The 25,711-nt window shown below is 45.7% G+C and overlaps 1 protein-coding gene across 1 annotated transcript in view; it reads right to left on the bottom strand.

The window, feature by feature from the left end:
- Positions 1 to 11,797, bottom strand: part of SERPINE2 (serpin family E member 2) — a 76,027-nt gene extending 64,230 nt beyond the window's left edge. Inside the window, exon 1 of the mRNA XM_038749609.1 lies at positions 11,765 to 11,797. The gene's annotated coding sequence lies outside the window, so the exon portion shown is untranslated. The remainder of the gene's footprint in view (positions 1 to 11,764) is intronic.
- Between the last annotated feature and the right edge of the window lie 13,914 nt (positions 11,798 to 25,711).

The raw sequence follows: 25,711 nt of genomic DNA, 5'->3' as shown, positions 1-25,711 counted from the left end.
TAGTAAATATGCACAAGTAATAGAGTAATAAATCTGCACAAATATATATACAGGTGCTGTGGGGAGGGTAGGAGCAGAGGAAAAAGGGGGCTCAGAAATAAGACAGTGTTGTGGAAGAGACCCCATCCTGTTCGATCAAGTCTAAAATGCCACCCTTGAGGGTGTCACAAGGGACCTGGAAGCCTGAGTCAGAATGTTCATCAGACCCACTAGAAAATCTTTCTAATTCATCAGGCAACAGGCACTGACAAAATATATTGGGACCTTCTATAAGCTCCCTGTGGTCAGGGAATGCATCTGTTTCAGTGTACTTTCCCAAGCGCTTAGTATAGTGCTCTGCAAACACTAAGTGCTCAGTAAATACCACTGATTCCTAGTGACAGTGCTCTGGAAGAATGTGTTTCTGAAGTTATGCAACTGTTTCTTAGACCCAAGATGTGGACAAGCCAGCATCAGGGCAACCCCACATTCAGTCGGTCAAAGATTATCATGGGGGCAGCAAGCTTCACACCAAACTAGAGGTCAGCAAAACCAAAAACATGCCTGGGAGACATGGCACCTACTGTTGAGACATTCCAGTTTCATTAGTGAACGTTAAATGATAAAACAGATCAAAATAATAAGGTCCTGGAACATAGTACGTTCACCAACACTGAGACAATGCTCACTACAAAACAGATTTGTAGCAGCAGCAATAGGGAGTAGTAGTAGTATTTATGGAGTACACATTGGGTTCAATGCACTCCACTAAGCGTTTGGGAAATACAAAACCAAGGATACCCTAGCTTGCACTCTAACTGGAGACAGACATTAAAATATTTACAAATAGACCAGGCACAGCATACAGTTGAATAAACATATGTAAAGATTGTGCTTAGGGTGGACTTAAGTAAAGTCTTAAGTGCTGTAGATGGCTGATGAGTTTATAGGACTCGGAGTGTGGGAACTAATCAGGGGGTGGCGGAGGGGGGTTTGAAGGAAGTGGGATTTTAAAAATGGTTCTGAACATGGGAAGACTTGCAAGATAGGACACAGGAGACAAACGGACGGCAACAGTATGTACAATGAGCTACCATCAATCTGGTATCGCCACTAACTTTTGGGAGATCACAGCCGACAAACAGACCAGCCTGGGTGTGCAGCTATTAGAAAAAGCAAAGGCTTCAGGAAGATCGGGACTCCAAAATGCAAATACGAGAACAGCAGGCACTGTGAGTGGCAAGCTCATCAACGTGGCAAAGGACAGTTTGCACACACAGTCGTGTGTGTCAGGAGCACATAGATCTTTCCGGCCCTTCACAACCCCTGTTGGGATCTCAGCAACAGTTACATTACTCTCAACTACAAAGGATAGCATACAAATGGACCTATACATTCACACACACACGAATTACTCTGCCAATTTATATTTCCCCCATCTGTAATCAACTTTAATGTCTGTCTCCCTCTTTACATTGTAAGCTCCTGGTGGGCAGGGATTGTATCTACCAACTCTACTGTATTGCACTCTCTCAAGAACTTCATACAGTACTCTGAACAATAAATACCACTGATTGACTGATTGTGGAGCAAACCCCCTAGTATCAAATATAAGCTGCCCAAGCTTCAAGTCACTCAAAATGTAGCATTACCCATATTTTGTTGTCTGCCTCCCCCTTCTAGACTGTGAGCCCGTTGTTGGGTAGGGACCATCTCTAGATGTTGCCAACTTGTACTTCCCAAGTGCTTATTAGTACAGTGCTCTTCACCCAGTAAGCGCTCAATAAATACGATTGAATGAATGAATGAATAATAGAATTATCCTGTTAAAAGTGCATTTGCCTAAGTGACGCACATCAAGCATTTTTCAAGGTGGTGGCCACCAAAAATTAATGAATCTAAAGCCGTGATTTTTTCAGAGAAATAAATGCAGGCGCTGTTGAATGCCACATTCATTCCTACTAAGGGCAGGGGACAAGAATGGGATGGAGCTGAAGGAAAGATCCTCTCTATAGCCAGGTCATTACAGTATACCATGGAAAAGTGGCCTTTTATTGGGCAGACTGTGAATGTCGAAGGTTTAATTCACCAAACTCTATCCTTCATCTGGACTTGAGCATATCTGTCTATCCAGTGGATCTTTGGAATCCTAGCATATCCCAGCTGCCATTTCCAATGAGTGAACTAGAATTAGTAGAGAAGCAGCATGGCTCAGTGGAAAGACCACGGGCTTTGGAGTCAGAGGTCATGGGTTCAAATCCCCGCTCCGCCGTCAGCTGTGTGACTTTGGTCGTCACTTAACTTCTCTGTGCCTCAGTTAACTCATCTGTAAAATGGGGATTAAAACTGTGAGGCCCCCGTGGGACAACCTGATCACCTTGTAGCCTCCCCAGCGCTTAGACCTTGTAACCTCCCCAGCTCTTAGAACAGTGCTCTGCACATAGTAAGCGCTTAACAAATACCATTATTATTATCATTATTATTACCAGAACCCCTAGTAATCCCCAGGAGAGTCTCTGCATCTTTCCATTTGAGGTGCATTGTGGATTGTTCAAGGGCAGTGTTACCTACCTCGCCATTAGCTAGAGTCACCTACATGAATCTTTGATGATGAATCAGTTTATTAGACCTGTGCCCCCCATTTTAGACTGCTCATCAGTACTCTCCCCCTTCTCTCCTATTCTCACCCTCCAACCCTCCCGGACCTCATTCCTCTCCCCACATTGTGAATTTCACCTATTTATGGTATTTGTTAAGCGCTTACTATGTACCAAATACTGTTCTAAACGCTAGGGTAGGTACAGGTCAATTAGGTCTGACGGTCCCTAAGACTAAGTAGGAGGGGGAACAGGAATTGAATCTCTATTTTACAGTGGAGGAAACTGAGGCACAATGAAGTCAAGTGACTTGCCCGAAGTCACACAGCAAGCAATTGGAAGAGCCAGGATTGGAAGCCAGGTCCTCTGACTCCAAGGCCCGAGCTCTTTCCACTAATAATAATAATAATAATGATGATGGCATTTGTTCATCATCATCATCATCATCATCAATCGTATTATTGAGCACTTACTGTGTGCAGAGCACTGTACTAAGCGCTTGGGAAGTACAAGTTGGCAACATATAGAGACAGTCCCTACCCAACAGTGGGCTCACAGTCTAAAAGGGGGAGACAGAGAACAAAACCAAACATACTAACAAAATAAAATAAATAGAATAGATATGTACAAACAAAATAAATAGAGTAATAAATATGTACAAGCATATATACATATATACAGGTTAAGCGCTTACTATGTGCAAAGCACTGTTCTAGCACTGGGAAGGATACAAGGTGATCAGGTTGCTCCACATGGGGCTCACAGTCTTAATCCCTGTTTTACAGATGAGGTAACTGAGGCCCAGAGAAGTTAAGTGACTTGCCCAAAGTCACACAGCTGACAATTGGCAGATCCGGGATTTGAACCCATGACCTCTGACTCCCAAGCCTGTGCTCCTTCCACTGAGCCACGCTTCTTCTCTAGGCCATGCTGCTTCTCCTATTCTAAGAAAGAGTGAAATTTTCTTGAAGAAAAACAATGCATCAGGATTCACAAGGGATTTTGGGCCCTCCTGTTGGCTCCTTAAGGGCAGGGAATGTATCTCCCGACTCAATTGTATTGCACTCACTTAAGCCCTTAGTACAGTGCTTGGCACAATAAATACCACTGATGGATTGATTGTTCCAAATGCAAACATGCCCCCAAATCTCTGGACTCAGCTTTCAACCAAGAAAAGGTCCAAGGCTGGTACAGACAGGGACATGGCTGTCCAGGGAGTCAGAAACCTTCAAGTCTATTTATTTATTCACTGATGATCTGGAATGATCTTAGACAAGCCATTTATGGAAAGTCTTCTGTTGCCTGCTTCCTCATTTGAAAGAAAAAAATAATCCAAAAGGTATCCACCTCTTTCCCAATCAAATGAGAACCCCACTTTGAATTTTAAAATAATAGGTAAAACACCTTAAGTTTTTCTGAATTAGTTGAAATAGCGTGACTGTACTCCTAGGTGCTCAAGCAGAAAAATTCTGCATATTTAAAAAATCCCCCCTTTCACTACGAAGATTGATGAGTTGGTTGCTTTCTCAGGGTCACGGTGAAATATGGGTCGTCTAACTTGCGAGAGATGAATTCATTACTTTTCTTTCCAAATTTGTGACATAATATTTCCCTCCTATTTCCTCACTCCCCCTTCCCCAGTCTATTGGTTCTTCCAACCTGTTCTTATAGCGAAGCCAGCATTTTGTTTCTAATGCCTGTATTGTAGATGAACCCTCTTCCCCTTTATGCTCTCCCTCTCTCCAAACCCCTTCCATCATTACTCATCACATACATAACCAGATGCCAGAAATGGTAAGTCACCTTTCAGCTCTGCAAGACCTGGAACCTAATGCATAAACCCCAGCTTACTAATAATAATGATGATGGCATTTACTAAGCGCTTACTATGTGCAAAGCACTGTTCTAAGCACTGGGGAGGTTACAAGGTGATCAGGTTGTCCCACGGGGGGCTCACTGTCAATCCCCATTTTACAGATGAGGGTACTGAGGCCCAGAGAAGTGACTTGCCCAAAGTCACACAGCTGACAACTGGCAGAGCCAGGATTTGAACCCATGATCTCTGACTCCAAAGCCCGTGCTCTTTCCACTGAGCCATGCTGCTTCTCTACTTGGCATGTCCCCAGAAGTCCAGCTTTGGTGATGTGGGGCAGATTTTCTGGGCAATAGTTTGGTTCAAAGTCCCATGGAACCCCACAATTCCCCCTCCATCTGTGTAAAACACAAAATTACCTAGACACTACTACAAGCATACAGGGAGGCAGCATGGTCTGGAATGGAAACTCCTTGGGGGCAGGGAACGTGTCTACCAACTCTGTTGCACTGTACTCTTCCAAGCGCTTGGTACAGAACTACGCACACAATAAGCGCTCAATAAATACCACTAATGGATGGATCTAGTCGAAAGAACACAGGCCTGGGAATCAGAAGACCCATGCTGTATTCCCAGGTCTGCCTCTTGCCTATTTGCATGACCTTGGGCAAATCACTTAACCTCACAGTGCCTCAGCTGCTGTTCTGTAAGATGGGGAGAAAATGTGTGTTCTCCCTCCCTCTTAGATCTTGCGGCTTGTGTGTGACAGGATTAAGTCCGATCCATTTATCTGAATCTACCTCGGCGCTTGGCACATGCAGAGTAAGCACTTAATACCGTTCTAATTTTTTTTATTATTAGGTAAAATGTCACATTGTATGGGCAAAAACCGTGAATGATTACTACAGTAAATAGGTGACCTGGGAAAAATTCCAGAAAAAGTGTCCTTAACAGCAACCATGACAACAGAGCTACCATGGCTTTTCTCAGCATGGATGAGTGCTGGTTTCTCCTCAATTTCTTAGAAACGAAGATGCTGGAAAAAACGCCCAGCTGTTTTCCTTACTGCCAAGTGGGATCCGGATTTTGCTGCTGGCATGCCAACTCACCTCCTGTGTATTAAACTCTTTGTGTCTTTGCAGAAGTTCCCCCCACGATATTCCTTGAGCCTGACCTGAGATGGAAGGTGGGGAAACACTTGTGAGAGCCACTGGAAGGAACTACATCAGAGTAGTATCAAACTAAAGTCACAGAATGCAAATCATTCCTAAAAATACAGTTGGAGTGATAGAATGACCATTTAGGATGAGTGAAAAGGCATGACTCATGAGCGCAAATGCACTACTGCATCATTCTTCACAGATCTCCCTGCCTCCAGTCTCTTCCCTCTCTGTCATCATTTTTCTAAAACTTCATCCTGCACACGTCTCCCCATTCTCCAGAAACCTCCATTCTTCTCCGCATCCAACAGAAACTCCTGACCAGGGGCTCTGAACTTCCATCTCACCTAGCACTCTTCACTTCCTTCAAAATTACCCCTCCCCCTGTCTGGAACTCCATATCCGAAAGGCCACAGAGCTCCCCATTTTTAAAGTCCTTCTAAGATCACATCACGCACTGTCAGAGACATTCCCCTCTATCATTGCTAGAAGTTAAATTCAGGAATATAGGAAGCTTCTTATTTCAGAAGAAATGAGTAAGTCAGAGAATTAGTCATTCGGTCAATCATCCAGTATTTACTGAGTGCTCTCTGTGTTTAAAACACTGTTCTAAACACTTGCGAGAGTAGAATACAAGAGTTGCCAGACATTCCTTGCCTACAAGGAGCTTATATTTTAGAAGGCTGAAGAGACATGAAAATAAGGATATGTCAATATGTATCATGGGGGAGTGCAGTGAATATCAAGTGTTTAAAAGGTACAGATCTAAGTCCATAGGTCCACAGGCAGAAGGAAGAGGGAGTAGGAGAAATGAGGGCTTAGCTGGGGAAAGCCCCCTGGTGATGTGATTTTAATACACCTTTGAAGGTGGGGAGAGTGAGAGTCTGTCATATAACCTATCAGTGGTTTCTATTAAGCATTTGTGTCCTGAGCAAATGGGGAGGGAGTACCAGGACAGAGGGAGGATGTGGGAAAGGGGTCAGTGGTGAGATGGATGAGATCGAAGTACAGTGAGGAGTCCGGAGTTAAAGGAGCAAAAGGGGCAGGCTGCTATCCATAGGAAATCAGTAAGTCAAGATGATAGGAGGGGGGTGACCTGACTGAAGTGCTTTAAAGCTGATGGTAAGGAGTCTTGGTTTAATGTGGAGGTGGATGGGCAATCACTGGAAGTTCTTGAGGAGTGGGGAGACATGGAATGAATGTTTTTTTGGTTTTTCTTAGAAAAATGATCTTGTCAGCAGAGTAATGTAAGGACCGGAGTGGAGAGAGACAAGAGGCAGGGAGGTTGGCAAGGAGGTGGATGCAGTAGTCAAGGCAAATAGGATAAGGGCTTGGATCAGTAGTAGCAGTTTGGATGGAGGGTGAAAGGGCAGATTTTAGCAATGTCCTCAAGGTAGAATAGGATTGGGTGACAGATTGGCTATTCGGGTTGAATGAGAGTGATGGGTAAAGGATAATGCTAAGGTTACAGTGTTGGGATAGTGCCAAGAAGTAAATTATTTTTAAGAGAGCAACATTGCTCTGTCCCATTGATCTGTTCACAAAGGCCGCATCATTAAAGGAGGAACTAACCAGACTGCAGTTTCACTCCAGATGGTGATGAATGGAGGGAAACACGAGTTAAGCCATATCACGTATGGCAAAAGTTGCTAATGATTCTGATTTTAGATTTTGGCCTGGCCCAGAAACGTGGTCAGTTTAGTCACTCCTGTGAAGAGGCAGAATTTGCACCTTTGGTGACAACTCGGAGGGCTTCTCAAACCCAAAGACGTCATATACAGACACAGGGTTCTAGGTAAAGTTAGCTTTCGCGCAACATTTCCCCAGTAAAACCTTCTTGTTGCTAAATCATCTTTGAGTTAAAACACTGCCTACATTTGGGTCTATCAGTTCCTATTTATGAAAACTTAATTTATCAAGTTTAAGCCAGCAGTCTTTCTTAAGGTACTTAAAACATTTTGGAACTATGTATTGTGCATGCACGCACACATATATACACACACAAATTAAAAAAAAAAACTTGCCCTCCAATTTTAGATCATACAAAGCTTTGTATTTTCCACTATCATGAATGGTAGATGTGTGTAAACTACAATTTCTCCAATTGGTATTTTCATATCTCATTGGTATTTTCATATCTCCACCCCCAAGAAAATGACAGCAAAGAGTAATCTTTACATTCACCTTTAAAATCTACTGTGTTATAGGGTTACTTACTAAGATTAATAACTAAGAAGTGCATCCTTTCTCATTATTTTTTAATAAATAAAAATCCCTGGAAAGAATCCTTAATGCAGTGCTTGGCAGATTGTAATCCCTCTAGACTAGAAACTGGTTGTGGACGGGGAATGTTTCTGTTATATTGTGCTCTCCCAGGCACTTGCTACAGTGCTCTGGACACAGTAAGCACTCACATACAATTAACAAATTGCACAAATATAATTATTATTATTATTATAGGAAGACAAAAAACACAATAGATTGCCTCCCTTTTATGCCACTGAGCACGATTTCCCCTTCTCTTCAAATCCACCAAGAGAAAAGGATTCTCCTTTGGTACCATGCTTAGAGACAGAATAAAGAATTAGGTGGACAATGAGCAGACAATGCAAAAAACTACATCATCTAAAATCCTCAATGTTACTTTCCTCAATGTAAGCCTATATTTCCCCTACAGCTTCACATCCTTAAAGGACTGTATAAATCTTTCAAAGCTCTTGGGTAATACCAATCTCTTGATTTAGTATTTGGTAGGATAGATAGACCCTATCATGTTCTGGCTGCTTTGCTGTTATCTACAAAATGATTATTCCAAAACCATCCACCTCAAATTAACATAAAGCCATATCTTTAAATGAAGGTCCATAGGTATTACACTGAAAATCAACTTGACTTCACTTTTATTAATAATAATAATAATGATGGCATTTGTTAAGCACTTACTATGTGCAAAGCACTGTTCTAAGTGCTGGGGAGGATACAAGGTGATCAGGTTGTCCCATGTGGGGTTCACGGTCTTCATCCCCATTTTACAGATGAGGGAACTGAGGCACAGAGATAGCAACTGTTGCATCCTTTTTGATGGGCTAGAGACAAGAGCCTGATTCTAGGAGTCAGAAGAGCTGGGTTCTAATCCCTGCTCCGCCAATTCCCTGCTGTGTGATTTTGGAAAAGTCTCAACTTCTCTGGGCCTCAGTTTCCTCATCTTTAAAATGGAGTACATAAAAGTAGTTCTCTCTTCTACTTGACTGGACTACGAGTGCCAAGTGGGACAGGGCTGTGCCTGGGCTGATTATCTTTTATATTCCCCAGTACTTGGCACATAGCAAAAGCTTAGCAAATACCACTATTATAAGTATTATGAATAGTAAGAGATTTACTGCAAAATTTCAGGTAGTCTCAAATCTCATGAAAATAAAAGATGAAAATTGACTGAGATCCTGCCATCACCTTCAGAAATAGTACAATATTTTCAGAAGCGACTGAGCACTAAATTGGAGATGGGAATTCTTGCTGCTCTGACTTGCCAATGAAACACGGTTGTTCGTTGATTTAGATCTGCATCTGACCAATTTGGTAATGGGTCTAAAAGTCCTTAGAAAAAATGATCTCAGGGAATACAAAATATCAACAAATAAGTTTGGAGTTAACCCAAATTCACATTTTGCACCGCTTTTATCTTCTAATTAAAAGATCAAGTCAAGATCAATTATTCATGTTCCTCCAATACTGCCCTTCCAACTGGGTACTCTCAAGTGTTTGGTACAGTACTTTGCACACAAAAAACACTCCATAAATAGTGACTGATTTGGGGGATTGGATCAACCCTTCAAAAACCTCTAGGTTATTTGATGCTTAATATAACGACACTGTAACTTACAGCCCTCAATACACATGCTATTAATCAAAAGAAGAACAGGGACAGATAAGAAGTTTGATAATAATAATAATAATAATAATAATGGCATTTGTTAAGTGCTTACTATGTGCAAAGCACTGTTCTAAGCACTGGGGGAGGATAAAAGGTGATCAGGTTGTCCCATGTGGGGCTCACAATCTTAATCCCCATTTTACAGATGAGGTAACTGAGGCACAGAGAAGTGAAGTGACTTGCCCAGAGTCACCCAGCTGACAAGTGGTGGAGGTGGGATATGAGATGAGAGAAGCAGCGTGGCTCAGTGGAAAGAGCAGGGGCTTTGGAGTTAGAGGTCATGGGTTCAAATCCTGACTCCGCCAATTGTCAGCAGTATGACTTTGGGCAAGTCACTTCACTTCTCTGGGCCTCAGTTCCCTCATCTGTAAAATGGGGATGAAGACCGTGAGCCCCACGTGGGACAACCTGATCACCTTGTAGCCTCCCCAGCGCTTAGAACAGTGCTTTGCACATAGTAAGCGCTTGATAAATGCCATCATTATTATTATTATTAAGTTACACAGCTATATTTTCGAGGTTTAAGGCGCAGAGTCTTATCTGCTCAAAGCATCCGAGAGATAAAAGCTGAAATTTAGTTTGACCTGATGGGAACTCTACACCTAGGGGTTGTAAGCAAAGGCACTGCACAGTCCTCAAAACAATTACTGCAATGAAGGGAAGGCGAAGGGGGAGAAAAGGAGAAGGTTATAAAAGACCAGGCTTCATCAGGATCTTAAACTAAACCGCATTTCGTGAGAACCTCAGGGTAATCGCCCCCCGAATCCCTGTTTTTCAGAAGATGCGATTGCCTCCAGGAGGCCTGCCCAGGCTAGCCAAAGCATTCCGGGGTAGCCTGCGCTGGGCATCACTAGCCAGGGGATCATTCTGGCTCTGCTTCCTTCCTAAGCTTTGAATACAGGGCCAACGGGTCAAACATCTTGAAGAAAGGCTAACCCATCTAAGAGGGGCCGGGTCCGAGCTATATTGTTGGTTTTGAAGTTACCCCAGGCCTGGGCGATGCCTGCTGGGAGGTGGGATGCGGGGTCACCTGGAAAATAGTTCTCAGGGAGCCCCTGAGCCCCCCTTCCCTCCTCCTCCTGCTGCCCAGCTGCAGGCCACCCGCTGGCCCCCCGGCTGGCATCGCCCATCTGTCCCCCCGGACTCCAAAGTTCCACCTGGGCGCCCGCACTTCCAGAAAGGTCATCGGGAGGGAGGAATCCAGGCATCCCCTCGTCGTCGTCGTCCCCCCCCAACCCGGGCCCCCAGAGCCAGCCTTCCCGGGGAAGGGGATGGGGAGGGAGGACCCCCCCTGGTCTCCCTGCCTCGGGGGGAGCCCCGAGGCCGCAGGGTAGACGCCCCGGGGGGCTTCTTTGTCTCCCGGGGGAGGGGGCCGGAGAGGAAAAGGCAGGAGAGGAGGGGGGAAAGGGAGGAGAGGAAAAGAGAAGAGGTGAGGAAAAGGGGAGAGGAAGAGGGGAGAGGAGAAGAGGAGAGGAAAAGAGAGGAGAGGAAAAGAGGAGAGGAAGAGAGGAGAGGAAAAGAGAGGAGAGGAGAGGAAAAGAGAGGAGAGGAGAAGAAAAGACAGGAGAGGAGAGGAGAGGAGAGGAGAGGAGAGGAAGAGAGGAGAGGATGAGGAGATGAAAAGAGGAGAGAAGAGGAGAGGAGAGGAAAAGAGAGGAGAGGAAAAGAAAAGAGAGGAAAAGAGAGGGGAGGAGAGGAGAAGAGAGGAGGGGAGAAGAAAAGAGAGGACAGGAGAAGAGAGGAAGAGAGGAAAAGAGAGGAGAAGAGAGGAAAAGAGAGAAGAGAGGAGAGGTAGAGGAGAAGAGGGGAAAAGAGAGAAGAGAGGGAAAGAGGAAGAGAGAGGAAAAGAGGAGGAGGAGAGAGGAAACGAGAGGAGAGGAGAGGAAAAGAGAGGAGAGGAAAAGAGGAGAGGAGAAGAGAGGAGAGGAGAAGAGAGGAAATGAGGAAGAGAGAGGAAAAGAGGAGGAGAGGAAAAGAGGAGGAGAGAGGAAAAGAGGAGGAGAGAGGAAAAGAGGAAGAGAGAGGAAAAGAGGAGGAGAGAGGAGAAGACGAGAGAGGAAAAGAGAGGAGAGAGGAAAAGAGAGGAGGAGAGAGGAAAAGAGAGGAGGAGAGAGGAAAAGAGAGGAGAAGAGAGGAAAAGAGGAAGAGAGAGGGAAAGAGGAGGAGACAGGAGAAGAGAGGAGGAGAGAGGAAAAGAGAGGAGAAAACGAGGAAAAGAGAAGAGAGGGAATGAGGGAGGGGGAGGGGGAGGGGCCCCCGGTTTGGGGTGTGGGCGGCCACTCACCGCCGCCTCCGCTCCGATGCCCGGGGCAGGAGGAGCGGGAGGAGCAGGAGGAGGCCCACCAGGAGGAGGAGGTCCCGAGGTCCGGAGATCCCGTCCTGTCCGGGTCGTGCGGGCTGCTGGTGTCAGGCGGGCTTTATGGCGTTGGGGGGGGGGGGGGGGCAGCCGCCAGCGACCGCCCCCGGACCCGCCCCCGGACCCGCCGCCGCCGCCTTTGTGTGCCAGCCCCCCGACCCCGGGACCGCCCCCTGCCCTGCCCCCCGGAGCAGCCCCCCCCCCACCCCCCCGGCACCGAGCCGGAGCCCCGCACCCCTGCCCCGGGACCCCGGGGGAACCCCTCTCCCCCTCCAGGGCATCCCCTTTCTGAGCAGGAACCCCTCCCCTCCCCCCGAGGCCCCGACACCAAGTGGGAACCCCCCCCCCCCGGGCACTCCCATACAGAGAGGGAACCCCTCCCCTCCTCCGAGGCCCCAAAACCAAGTGGGAGCCCCCCCACAGCACCCCCATACCGAGCGGGAACCCCTCCCTTCCCCCCGAGGCCCCGACACCAAGTGGGAACCCCCCCCCCCCCGGGCACTCCCATACAGAGAGGGAACCCCTCCCCTCCTCCGAGGCCCCAAAGCCAAGTGGGAGCCCCCCCACAGCACCCCCATACCGAGCGGGAACCCCTCCCCTCCCCCCGAGGCCCCGACACCAAGTGGGAACCCCCCAGAGCACCCCCATACTGAGCAGGAACACTTCCCCTCCCCACGAGACCCCGATCCCAAGTGGGAGCCCCCCCCATAGCACCCCCCATACTGAGCAGGAACCCCTCCCCCCGAGACCCCGACCCCAAGTGGGAACCCCCCCCAGAGCACCCCCATACTGAGCAGGAACACTTTCCCTCCCCCCATAGTACCCCCATACTGAGCAGGAACCCCTCCCCTCCCCCTGAGGCCCTGACACCAAGTGGGGAACCCCCCAGAGCACCCCCATACTGAACAGGAACCCCTCCCCTCCCCCCAAGCTGGAGCCCCATCCCCCCGGGGCCCTGACACCAACTGGACCCCCCCATATTGAGCGAGAAACCCCCCCACCACTTCCCAGGCCCGGGGACCCCCAAATCTCCCTCCCTACCCCGGGCAGCCCCAGGCTTGGCTCTTGGCTTGGCTGGGTTGGCGAGAGGGCTTCAACGATTTGACGTATTTCAGAGTGGAATAATAATTATGGCATTTGTTAAGCGCTTACTATAATAATAATAATAATAATAATAATGACATTTGTTAAGCGCTTACTATGTGCAAAGCACTGTTCTAAGCACTGGGGTGGTTACAAGGTGATCCGGTTGTCCCACGGGGGACTCACGGTCTTAATCCCCATTTGACAGATGAGGTAACTGAGGCCCAGAGAAGTTAAGTGACTTGCCCAAAGTCACACAGCTGACAATTGGCAGAGCTGGGATTTGAACCCATGACCTCTGACCCCAAAGCCCGGGCTCTTTCCACTGAGCCACGCTGCTTCTCATAATAATTATGGCATTTGTTAAGCGCTTACTATGTGCAAGGCACTGTTCTAAGCGCTGGGGTGGTTCCAAGGTGATCCGGTTGTCCCACGGGGGACTCACAGTCTTAATCCCCATTTTACAGATGAGGGAACTGAGGCCCAGAGAAGTGAAGTGACTTGCCCAAAGTCACACAGCTGACAAGCGGTGGAGCCGGGATTTGAATCAGAAGCTTTCCCTCCCCCAGTACACCCCAAATTCCTCCCAGATGCCATCAGCCCAAACACACCCAGCCCCTGTCCTCCAGCCCACTTTCCCATCCCTGTAGACAATCTCAGTGCTTAGAACAGTGCTTGGCACATAGTAAGCGCTTAACAAATACCATCATTATTATTATCTTACATGCCCACGACCTTGGCCTTACTGTCAGTCAACCTGCATATTCCCTCGGTCACCAAATCCTGTCAATCCTACCTTGGTTAAATCTCTTGAATCCATCCCTTCCTCTCCACCCAAATGACTACCAGTCATTCATTCAGTCGTATTTATTGAGCGCTTACTGTGTGCAGATCACTGTACTAAGCGCTTGGGAAGTACAAGTTGGCAACATATAGAGACGGCCCCTACCCAACAGCTGGCTCGCAGTCTAGAAGGGGGAGACAGACAACAAAACATATTAACAAAATAAAATAAATAGAATAAATATGTACAAGTAAAATAAATAGAGTAATAAATATGTACAAACATATATACAGATATACAGGTGCTGCGGGAGGGGAAGGAGGTAACCCGGGGGGGATGGGGAGGAGGGGGAGAGGAATGACCAGGCTGATCCAATATAATAGCCCATCTTAACAACTGCATCAGCCTCCTCACTGACCTCCCTGCCTCCCCTCTCTCCCCACTCCAGTCCTTAATTCACCCCGCTGCTGGGATCATTTTTCTTAAAAAAAAAAATGTTCAGTCAACATGTCCCCCGCTCCTCAAAAACCTCCAGGGGTTGTCCATCCACCTCTGCATCAAACAGAAACTCCTTGTCGTTGGATTTAAGGCACTCAATCAATTCTTCCCCACCCATGTGCCAGGCACTGTTCTAAGCACTGGGGTAGACACAAGACAATCGGTTTGGACACAGTCCCTGTCCCACATGGGGCTCACAGTCTTTATCCCCATTTTACAGATGAGAGAACGGAGGCACGGAGAAGTTAAGTCACTTCCCCACTTGCAACCCAACCCACACACTCCACTATTGATTGCACGGTGATCTAATCTACCTTGTTGCCAATCTCTTGCCTGCCCACTCCCGCTACCCTGGTCGATCAGTCAGACAGTGGTCTTTATTGAGCACTTACTGTGTGCAAAGCGTCGTATTAAGTGCTCGGGAGAGTACACTACAACAGTGCCTTGCACATAGTAAGCGCTTAATAATTGCCATTAAAAAAAAAACCAAAAAAAAAAAACCAGTCACATTTCCTGCTCCAAGGAACTTCCCGAAAATATCTCAGACCACCCCTTTCCCCTGCTTCAAAAGCCTTAATAAAATCACATTTCATCTCCTCAAAGAGGCCTTCCCTGAGTAGGCTCTCATTTCCCCTATTCACCCTCCCTTCTGCATTGCCTGCGCACATGGATTTGTACCTCTACAGCCCTTGATATTCACCCCACCTCCAGCGCCACAGCACTCAAGTACATAGTCTTATACCTTCCTGTTCTCCTGTCAGTAATTTATTTTAACATCAACTTGTACTTCCCAAGCGCTTAGTACAGTGCTCTGCACACAGTAAGTGCTCAATAAATACGATTGAGTGATTGATCTGCCTCCCTTCTAGACTAGAAACTCCTTTGGAGCAGGGAGCATGTCTATCACCTTTACTGTACTGCTCTCTCCCAAGCACCCAGTACAGTGCTCGGAGCATAGTAAGTGCTCCAAATTTACCATTGATTGATTGATCTGGGTTGCACCTCTATTCCCTTGGTCCAGGCACAGTGCAGGACTATCGCTACTACGGTAGGTGGGAGAGAATCAATCAATGATATTAATTGAATGCTAATGGAATTCAGAGCAGTGTACTAGACACTTAGGAGAGTGCAATCCAATGGAGTTGGTAGGCCCAATCCTTGTCCTCAAAGGGCTTAGAGTCTAGCCGGGGAGACAGGCGATAAATTACAGGGAGGGAGAAACAAGAGTTTAAAAATATGTGCATAAGTGGGGTGAGGGAGGGGGGATTGGGTGATGGCAGGACACCTGTCTCCCCGAGCCCGGCCAGCTAGAGAAGCAGCAAGACCTAGTAGCTAGATCCCGGACCTGGGGGTCAGAAAGTCTTGGATTCAGCGCTCAGAACAGTGCTTTGCACATAGTAAGCGCTTAACAAATGCCATCATCATTATTATTATTCTAATCCCGGCTTTGCCACTTGTCCGCTGTGTGACTTTGAGCAAGTCAGCTCACTTCTCCGAGCCTGGGTTCCCTCATCTGTAAAATGGCGATTAAGACTGTGAGCCCTATGTGGGACAGGGGCTGTGTCCATCGTGATTATCTTGTATATTCCCCAGCGCTTAGAACAGTGCCTGGGACATAGTAAGCGCTTCACAAATACCATCATTATTATTAGAGAAGCAGCGTGGCTCAGTGGAAAGAGCACGGGCTTTGGAGTCAGAGGCCATGGGTTCAAATCAATCAATCAATCGTATTTATTGAGCGCTTACTGTGTGCAGAGCACTGTACTAGGCGCTTGAGAAGTACAAGTCGGCAACACATAGAGACAGTCCCTACCCAACAGCGGGCTCACAGTCTAGAAGTTCAAATGCCAGCTTCGCCAGTTGTCAGCTGTGTGACTTCTCTGTGCCTCGGTTACCTCATCTGTAAAATGGGGATTAAGACTGTGAGCCCCCCGTGGAACAACCTGATCACCTTGTAACCTCCCCAGCGCTTAGAACAGTGCTTTGCACATAGTAAGTGCTTAATAAATGCTATTATTATTATTAGCCGGGCAATGTGAGGGTTCGGACCAGGTCCCACCCCCCAAGGAGTCACCGTCCTCTCCCTGCCTTGGGCATCACTGCCTTTCTTCTGGGGCTTTATATTGTACTCTCCCAAGTGCTCTACACCCAGTAAGTGCTCAATAAATGCTATTGATTGATGTCCATTATATTGTACTCTCTCAAGCACTTGTACAGTGCTCTGCACGCATTCAGTGCCCAGTAAATGCTATCGATTGATTATGATGACTATGAGCATGATAAGGTTTACTGGGTTCTCATTCCAGCTCCACCGCTTGTCTGCTGTGTGACCTTGGTTAGTCACTTCACTTCTCTGTTCATCAGTTACCTCATCTGTTAAATGGGGATTGAGGCTATGAGCCCCAAGTGGGACAGGGAACGTATCCAACTTGATTTCTTCGTATCCATCCCAGTGCTTAGTACAGTTCCTTACATGTAGTAAGCCCTTAACAAATACCACAGGTTTTATTATTATTATTATTACAGGTTCCCACGGCTGTTTCTACCACGGGAAACAGCTAGCCGGAGCCAATCAAGCCACAGCTTTTTGTTTTCCCTTAGTGAGAGACATGTCCAGGGCTGCAGAGACCAGCTGTTTCTACATCCCTAGGAGCAGGCTTCCTTGGCTGCAGGAAAAGGAGACAGGGAGAGGGAGAGAAAGAGAGGCCTTGCATGTGAAAGATTCAAAAGTTCAGTCTGCCCTTCCTGTTCAAATGTGTTCTGATTGCGTTATTTTGGTGAAATCAGGGATGCCCAGACTTCTCGGGCTTAAATAGTTTCTTCTTCTCTCTCTGCGAGAGTGGCAGCATGGGGAAAAGGAGGGAAGGAAGAGGTTAAAGTCACCCAGCAACATTCTGGATGTCTATTACAAGGGTTGGAATGCTGTGTGACCTGAACTGAGCATATACTGAGCTCACTTCAGCCTAGATGAAAAAAATCCAAGTTTTTAAAGGGATCGAGAGCAGCCGGAGGCTCTGTCCAGTTAAAGGGAGGCGAGCCAGTTCAGCTAAGACACTCCTGAATCCAGGCACTGTGTATTTTTCTACAATTGCTCAGGGTGGACTAGAAAAATCCACGACCACCCTGGTTCAGATACACACAGATCAGCAGGCCCAAATAATAATAATAATTGTGGTATTTATTAAGTGTTTACTATGTGCCAGGCATTGCCATCACCATCATCATCAATCGTATTTATTGAGCGCTTACTGTGTGCAGAGCACTGTACTAAGCACTTGGGAAGTACAAGTTGGCAACATATAGAGACAGTCCCTGCCCAACAATGGGCTCACAGTCTAAAAGGCTGTCCTAAGTGCTGGGGTGGGTACAAGGAAATCAAGTTGGAAACAGTCCCTGTCCTGCACAGGGCTCACAGTCTTATTCCCCATTTTACAGATAAGGTAATTGAGGCACAGAGAAGTGAAGCGACTTGCCCAAAGCCGCACAGCAGACAAGTGGCAGAGTAGGAATTAGAACCCATGACCTTCTAACTCCTAGGCCTCTGCTCTATCCATTACACATGCTGCTTCCCCCATATAATCTAGTCGGTCTCATCCACAATGGGGCTGATCAAATCCCCCTAAGGAGGAGAGATGGTGTCTTTCCAAATCTTAAAAATGCCACCAAGATTTCACCTTAAGTCACGACTTAATTTCATGTCCCTGGGGTTAAGGGGTATAGATTCCAAGTGTATTGTGACATTTGAACTTTCAACATATGCACTACCCTCAAGGCTGTAAAAGGGTACCCATTTCCTGCAGCTGTGGAGCAAGGTAGAGGCACACTTAGTACAGAGCCTGGCACACAGTAAGCGCTTAACAAATACCAGAATTACTTAAGGCAGGAAGTGGCATTGGTCAGAAATTACAGGGCTGCCCATCTCTACTTTCCTGCTAACCCTGAAGTGGCTGCTCTTTTAGCTTGGCGGGGGTATTCCAAAGTTCATATTGCCACTAACATCCCTCATTGAGCACTTGGAAACGGGAAAGGAGTGGAGCAGAATTGAGGCAGAAAAGAAACCCGAACTAAGATTCTTGATAAGTGACATTTTATGCAACAAATCATCTGCATTACCACATCCTTTCATAATGCCTTTGGAAAAAAGGGAAAACCAGAACCAGAACAGCCCTTGAATAACATCTGAATTTATTCAGATACCCTCGTGAATACCTTCGTCTGCCTTGAGAAGACTACTCCATAAGTCAAAGAACCCTTTTCCTGTCACCATCATCAATCGTATTTATTGAGCGCTTACTGTGTGCAGAGCACTGTACTAAGCAGGACAAAAATTGTGAAGCAGGATTTTGAACTAGATCCGATCTATTCAACCTTTCTATGTAAATGTGCTTGAAGACATAGTGATCTGGAGTCCGATGTTGGAATACAATTCTGATTCTCCAGGAAACTCTTTCAACTACACAAGTCTACAATTACCTTGTATTTAAGACCCGAGTGATCAGTACAGTGCCTGGCACATAGCACCCACTTAACAAAGACCATACTTAATATCACCAAAAATTCTTCAAATTAATCATCTAGGAGGAGTTTTGCACTAATGATTGTGTCTGGAAATGCACAAGAAGTCATGTAAATGACCAAGAATTGTTTAAAAACCTGAATCTGATATTCTGTAACACAATCACGGAAGTTTGTCATTGATTCGGAAATAAATCCTGTTACTGAATCCCACTACCTAGGTAGCATGTGCTCTAAAGGTATCAAGCTTAGACCAATCAGATGGCTGACAGAGCAGAAGTCCTCTGCTTTTCAAAGCTGTAAATTTAATTTCTTCAGCAGTTCCATCAATACCATTTATGTGCTCCCTTAGCAATTAATGTCAAGGCAATCAAGTACTGAATCACAGTCCTTTGCCCGGCACCAGAACAATGTTCATTAAGTAGCAGCCTGGGCTAATGGTTAGAGTTGCTGGGAGTTGGGGCCTCGGAGTGAGAAGGATCCGAGTTCTAGTCCCACTTGCCTGCTGTGTGACCTTAGGCATGTCACTTAACTTCTCTGTGCCTCCGTTATCTCATCTGTAAAATGGGGATTACGATTGTGAACCCCATGTGAGACATGGACTGTGTCCAACCTGATTGGCTTATATCTGCCCCGGTGCTTAGAACAGAGCCTAGCACACAGTAAGTGCTTAATAAATAGCATTCATTCATTCATTCAATCGTATTTATTGAGCGCTTACTGTGTGCAGAGCACTGTACTAAGCGCTTGGGAAGTACAAGTTGGCAACATATATAAAAAAGTGCTTATACAACCCTGCTTTACTTGGTACTATCTCTAGGTGAATGATGTGGGGAGGGCAGAACTGTTTCAAAAGAAATGGTTGAAAGTATTCTCAAATGATGCCATGCACAGGACTGGAGGTAATAATAATAATAATAATAATAATGGCATTTATTAAACACTTGCTATGTGCAAAGCATTGTTCTAAGCGCTGGGGAGGTTACAAGGTGATCAGGTTGTCCCACGTGGGGCTCACAGTCTTCATCCCCATTTTACAGATGTGGGAACTGAGGCACAGGGAAGTTAAGTGACTCGCCCGAAGTCACACAGCTGACAAGCGTCGGAGCCGGGATTTGAACCCATGACCTCTGACTCCAAAGCCCGGGCTCTTCCCACTGAGCCAGGCTGCTTCCCAGGTTCCAGTATAAGAAAAAAGTTCCAGGAATGGTCCTTCCGTTATGAAAATTGTTTGTTTGCAGCAGCAGCCTATTCTTAACACATGGGTGTGTGTGCATTCAATTGTACATTCAATTGCTATTCTGATTATTCTATTTGTAAATATTTTTTGTGAAGGTCTCTCCCATCGAAGGGTCCATTCCTTGCGAAGAGCGAATATGTCTCAGGCTTCTGTTGTGTTTTCCCAAGGGCTTAGTAGAGTGTATTGCACCCAGTGGGTGCTCAGTAGATACCATTTCTACACAACAAAAAATAGTCCTTCTATGTATACATTGAAATAGTGGAAATAGTAATTATTAAATATTTATCATGTGCAAAGCGCTATGGCCAAGGGCAGGGAAAAAATGCACTGAAGAGAATCATATATGGTCTATGGCCCCCAAGGGGCTCACAGTTTAAGAATAAAGGGAGGACGGGAGTGATGGCAGGCACATGGGGAAAGATGAAACAGTAAAAGCACAAACAACGTAGTCGACAAGGACATAGACAAATAGAATAAGAGCAATAGGAGAGACTGTGTCTAGAGGAGTTGAATTTCGGGCTTCTCTCAATCCAACAATCATAACAATCCTAACCCCAGCCTTTCCAATATTTTCAAAGTTGCGAAGGCCTCACTTTCCCGTGGCTGATTTCTCACCCTTCCTGGGCTGGAATAGGGGCTGATGGAAAACCAGGATAGGGTGGGGGCTGGACAGCCCCTCTCCCAAGGTTTCAAACCTCTGGTTCAGTGGTGAGGGAACGGCTTGGACCTCACTCTGCTGAGCCAGCTGATTTCTCACTCTTCCTGGGCCGCCACAGAGGCGATGGGGAGACCTCATGGGGCGGGGATTGGACAACGTCCCTTCTGGGTTTGAGGCCACCAGCCAGCATGGCCTAGTGGAAAGAGCTGGAGATTGGATTTGCACTCTTTATTCACCCCTCCCATAGCACTTACATATCTGTAATTTACTCATATTAAAGTCTGCCTCATTGTGGGCAGGGAACGTGTCAACAAACTCTGTTATATTGTACTCTTCCAAGCGCTTAGTATAGTACTCTGGGCGCAGTAAGTGCTCAAAAATACGATTGATTGATCTATGTTTATTGAAAATATTCTGTGTAGAATGTCTAAAAGTAAATGTGATGGATTGATGGATTGACTGAAAGTCAAGAGATCTGGGTTCTAGTCCCAGCTCTGCTACTGGACTATTGTTTCATCTTAGGTGACTCTCTTGGGGCCTCAGTTTCCTCATCTATAAAATAATAAGATAGATAGATTGTGTGCCCCTAGCTAGACTGTAAGCTCCCTCTAGCCTGTAAGTTCACCGTGGGCAGGGAATGTGTCTGTTTTTTGTTATATTGTACTCTCCCACGCCCTTAGTACATCATCATCATCATCAATTGTATTTATTGAGCGCTTACTATGTGCAGAGCACTGTACTAAGCGCTTGGGAAGTACAAATTGGCAACATAATGGCAACATAGTACAATGCTCTGCACACAGTAAATACTCAATAAGTACGATTGACTCACTGAACAAGGATTGGGTCCTATAGAATAACACCGGGTTTACCCCAGCGCTTAATAAATTCCATAATTAATAATGAATTAATTATCAATTAAGGAAGCAGCTGGAGCCTCCCTCTGCTGCTGATTTCTCACCCTTCAGAGACTGGAGCAGCTGGGAAACAAGACGGGGTGGAGGCTGGGCAGCCTCTCTCCAAGGCTTCAGACCTTGGGTTCAGTGGGAATGGCCGGGATTCCTTTCTTCTGCTACTGCTGATTGGGATACAGCCGGATAGATTCTCACCTCACTTAGCAAGTTCTTCAAGCCCAGGGAGGGCAAGTATACATTAATGATTACAGAACTTCTGATGAAAAGCCTTAAAGCTGCTACCCTTCCTTAGGTGATTGAAACACGTCCTGTATAGTTTTGGTATAGAAAAAATGTGTTGTTTTGTTATCTAGGAAGGGTCATTTTTATAAATATTATATAATAACAATAATAATTATGGTATTTGTTGGGCACTGTACTAAGTGCTGGGGTAGATACATGCAAATCGTGTTGGACACGGTCCCTGACCCATGTGGGGGGTCCCAGTCTCAATCCCCATTTTACAGATGTGGTAATTGAGGCCCAGAGGAGTGAAGTGACTTTCCCGAGGTCACATAGCAGACAAGTAGTGAAGTCAGAATTAGAACCTAGGACCTTCTGACTCTCAGGACTATGCTCTATCCACTATACTGTGATTCCATTATTTTACTTTTTTCAGTGATATATTATCTTTAAATTTTAATTTTAGGAGGCTGAAGTTAGACTTTGAGGAATATTCTTGAAGAAATGTAAATGCCTTCTATTTAAAAAACAAAAAGCTACTGTAAAATGACACACCTATCTTGCGTTCTGAGAAAGCAACACTTTCAGTAATAATGAGTTGGTCTTAGTTACACAATCAGGAACTATGGTTTATTAACTAATATACTAAGCCGATACACACAATGTTGCCTTTTGTTCCCTGTGGACGTTAGAGACCCTCAAATGTGTAATTCCACAAAGGAAGTGGTTGAAAACAGAGACCCATTCTGCAAGTTGAACAGTGCAGGGAATACAAACTCTGATTAATAGTAAGTTTACATTACTGTGATTGGTTCATTCTCTTGCGTCTTGGGGAAGAGGGAATGAAGCAAGAATAAAAAATGCAGATTCAATGGCATAATTTTTCCAACACGGAATACATAGAGCCAGTTATTCAATTAGGACAGCATGAACTCCTGACCTATAAACCATCTGGAAGAAACTATTCCTTTAATATTGGTTTTCACCAGTATTTCTTTCATCCCTCCCCTACCTCCCAACCCTTCTCTACTGATCTGTATGTTCAGCTGATCTTCCCCGTTTGGGTTTCCATTTGAATTCTTCAAACATTCAATAAATGGAATATTTTTTCTGCTTTATCTCTGAGGCATGACCTTCACAATCTTGGGTTTTTGATATCTTTGATTTAGCCAGTCCATCACATTTTTCAGATAGTGTTTTGAATCACTTGTCCACCCCTACAAATGTAAGGTTACTTGGTGAATAATAATAATAATAGTATTTGTTAAGCACTTACTATGTCACTGTACTAAGCGCTGGGGTGGATACAAGCAAATTGGATTGGACACCGTCTCTGTCCCATGTGGGGCTCACAATCTCAGTCCCCATTTTACAGAGAGGTAACACGCACAGAGAAGTAAAGTGACTTACCCAAGGTCACACAGCAGATATGTGGCAGAGCCAGGATTAGAACCTATGAAACACCATTTTATGTCCTTAAGTCATAGTTGAGAGAACTATTCTGCATGAGCCTGGGGGTCAGAGGACCTGGGTTCTAATCTTGGTGCCAACACTTGTCTGCTGTGTGACCTTGGGCAAGTCACTTAACTTCTCTGAGTCTCAGTTCCCTCATCTGCAAAATGGGGATTAAGACTGTGAGCTCCGGGTCGGACAAGAAACGTGTCCAACCTGATTAGCTTGTATCTACCCCATTGCTTTGTACAGTGACTGGCACATAATTAGCGCTTAACGGATACCATTTAAAAAAAACTATTAATATGCCAAAAAGGATTGAAGCAAATGGTAAATTTAGAACAGTTTTCATTTTGGACAGCATCCGCTGCTGGATGCTTGAAATGCACAATGCAAATGTCCAAATGCACCAAAATTGTATTAATAATGATACTAATTACAATAATAACAATTACGGTATTTGTTAAGCGCTTACTATGTGCCAGACACTGTACTAAACCCTGAGGTGGACAGCAAATCCGATTGGACACAGTCCCTATCCCACGTGGGGCTCACAGTCTCAATCACCATTTTACAGATGGAGTAACAGGCATAGTGAAGTAAGGTAACTTGCCCAAGGTCACCCAGCAGACAAGTGGCAGAGCCGAGATTAGAACTCATGACCTTCAGCCTCGCATACTCATGCCCTATCCATCAATCAATCGTATTTATTGAGCACTTATTGTGCGCAGAGCACTGTACTAAGCGCTTGGAAAGTACAAGTTGGCAACATATAGAGACAGTCCCTACCCAACAGTGGGCTCACAGTCTAAAAGGGGGAGACAGACAACAAAACCAAACATACTAACAAAATAAAATAAATAGAATAGGTATGTACAAGTAAAATAAATAAATAAATAGAGTAATAAATATGTACGAATATATATACATATATACAGGTGCTGTGGGGAAGGGAAGGAGGTAAGATGGGGGGATGGAGAGGGGGACGAGGGGGAGAGGAAGGAAGGGGCTCAGTCTGGGAAGGCCATGCTTGTACTTCGAGAAAAATGATTTCCTGACCCCAGCCGGTATTTGGGTTGGGTCTAAAAGAATAAGAACTGATGCCCAGTCTTGAAGGAATTTCAGCTGCTAACCGTTCACAAGTTCCTGCTTGGATCTCAAAACAGCACACATAGTTAGGCCGTGGAACCAGTTCTTTGCTCTTACCACCTGCCCAGGTGTGAAGGGAAGGAGCAGAGTCACCGAACATTTGAAGGAGGATGTGGGTCAGTTGCAGAAGGCCCCAAGACACTTAACGCAGAGGCTCTTTTCCATCCCGCAATCCCCTTGAGGTTCTCCCTCCATTAGTGCAACACTGCATTGTCCTACCATCGAGGTCATGGGGGTCAATTCATTCATTCATTCAATCATATTTATTGAGCGCTTACTGTGTGCAGAGCACTGTACTGAGCGCTTGAGAAGTACAAGTTGGCAACATATGGAGACGGTCCCTACCCAACAGCGGGCTCACAGTCTAGAAGGGGGAGACAGAGAATAAAACATATAAACCAAATAAAATAAATACAATAAATATGTACAAATAAAATAGATTAATAAATATGTACAAACATATATACATATATACAGGTGCTGTGGGGAGGGGAAGGAGGTAAGGCGGGGGGATGGGGAGGGGGAGGAGGGGGAGAGAAAGGAGGGGGCTCAGTCTGGGAAGGCCTCCTGGAGGAGGTGAGCTCTCAGTAGGGCTTTGAAGGGAGGAAGATAACTAGCTTGGCGGATGTGTGGCGGGAGGGCATTCCAGGCCAGGGGGAGGACGTGGGCCAGGGGTCGACGGCGGGACAGGCCAGAATGAGGCACAGTGAGGAGGTTAGATAGTCAATTAGTTAAAACGACCATTCAACAGCAGAAACTTATCAAATAGCTTTTCCTTAGAAAGGCAGGGCTAAATGACACTGCTGGTCCCATTCTAGTTTAAGTTGCTCGGATTTTTCCTGTAACTCGGGGGAAAATACCCTGGAACCTCTTCATAGTTCAACGTTACATCCACCCCTCCTGCTTTATCTTGAGCCCTAGAGGCCTTTATCTTGGGTTACAGTTTCACATCCTCCAGAGTTCCAAGCTGCAAGTAGTACATTCAGTCCCATTCAGCCCACTCCAGTCTAGCAAACCTCTTTCTTTCTTTTTCTTCCTTTCTTTCTTTCTCTCTCTCTCTCTTTCTTTCTCTCTCTCTCTCTCTCTCTCTTTCTTTCTTTCTTTCTTCCTATCCTTCTTTCTTTCTTCCTTCCTTCCTTCCATCCTTCCTTCTTTCCTTTTCCTTCCTTTCTTCCTTCCTTCCTTTCCTTCTTTCTTTCTTTTTCCTTCCTTCCTTTCTTCCCATCCTTCCTTCCTTCCTATCCTTCCTTCCTATCCTTCCTTCCTTTCCTTTTTCCTCTCTCTCTCTCTCTCTCTCTCTCTCTCTCTCTCTCTCTCTCTCTCTCTCTCTCTCTCTCTCTCTCTCTCTCTCTCTCTTCCC

The sequence above is a fragment of the Tachyglossus aculeatus genome, chromosome 7 (assembly GCF_015852505.1).
Source record: "Tachyglossus aculeatus isolate mTacAcu1 chromosome 7, mTacAcu1.pri, whole genome shotgun sequence".
Taxonomy (NCBI): domain Eukaryota; kingdom Metazoa; phylum Chordata; class Mammalia; order Monotremata; family Tachyglossidae; genus Tachyglossus; species Tachyglossus aculeatus.
Note: the sequence above shows the minus strand (reverse complement) of the source record. Positions and strands in the feature narration are given on the sequence as shown.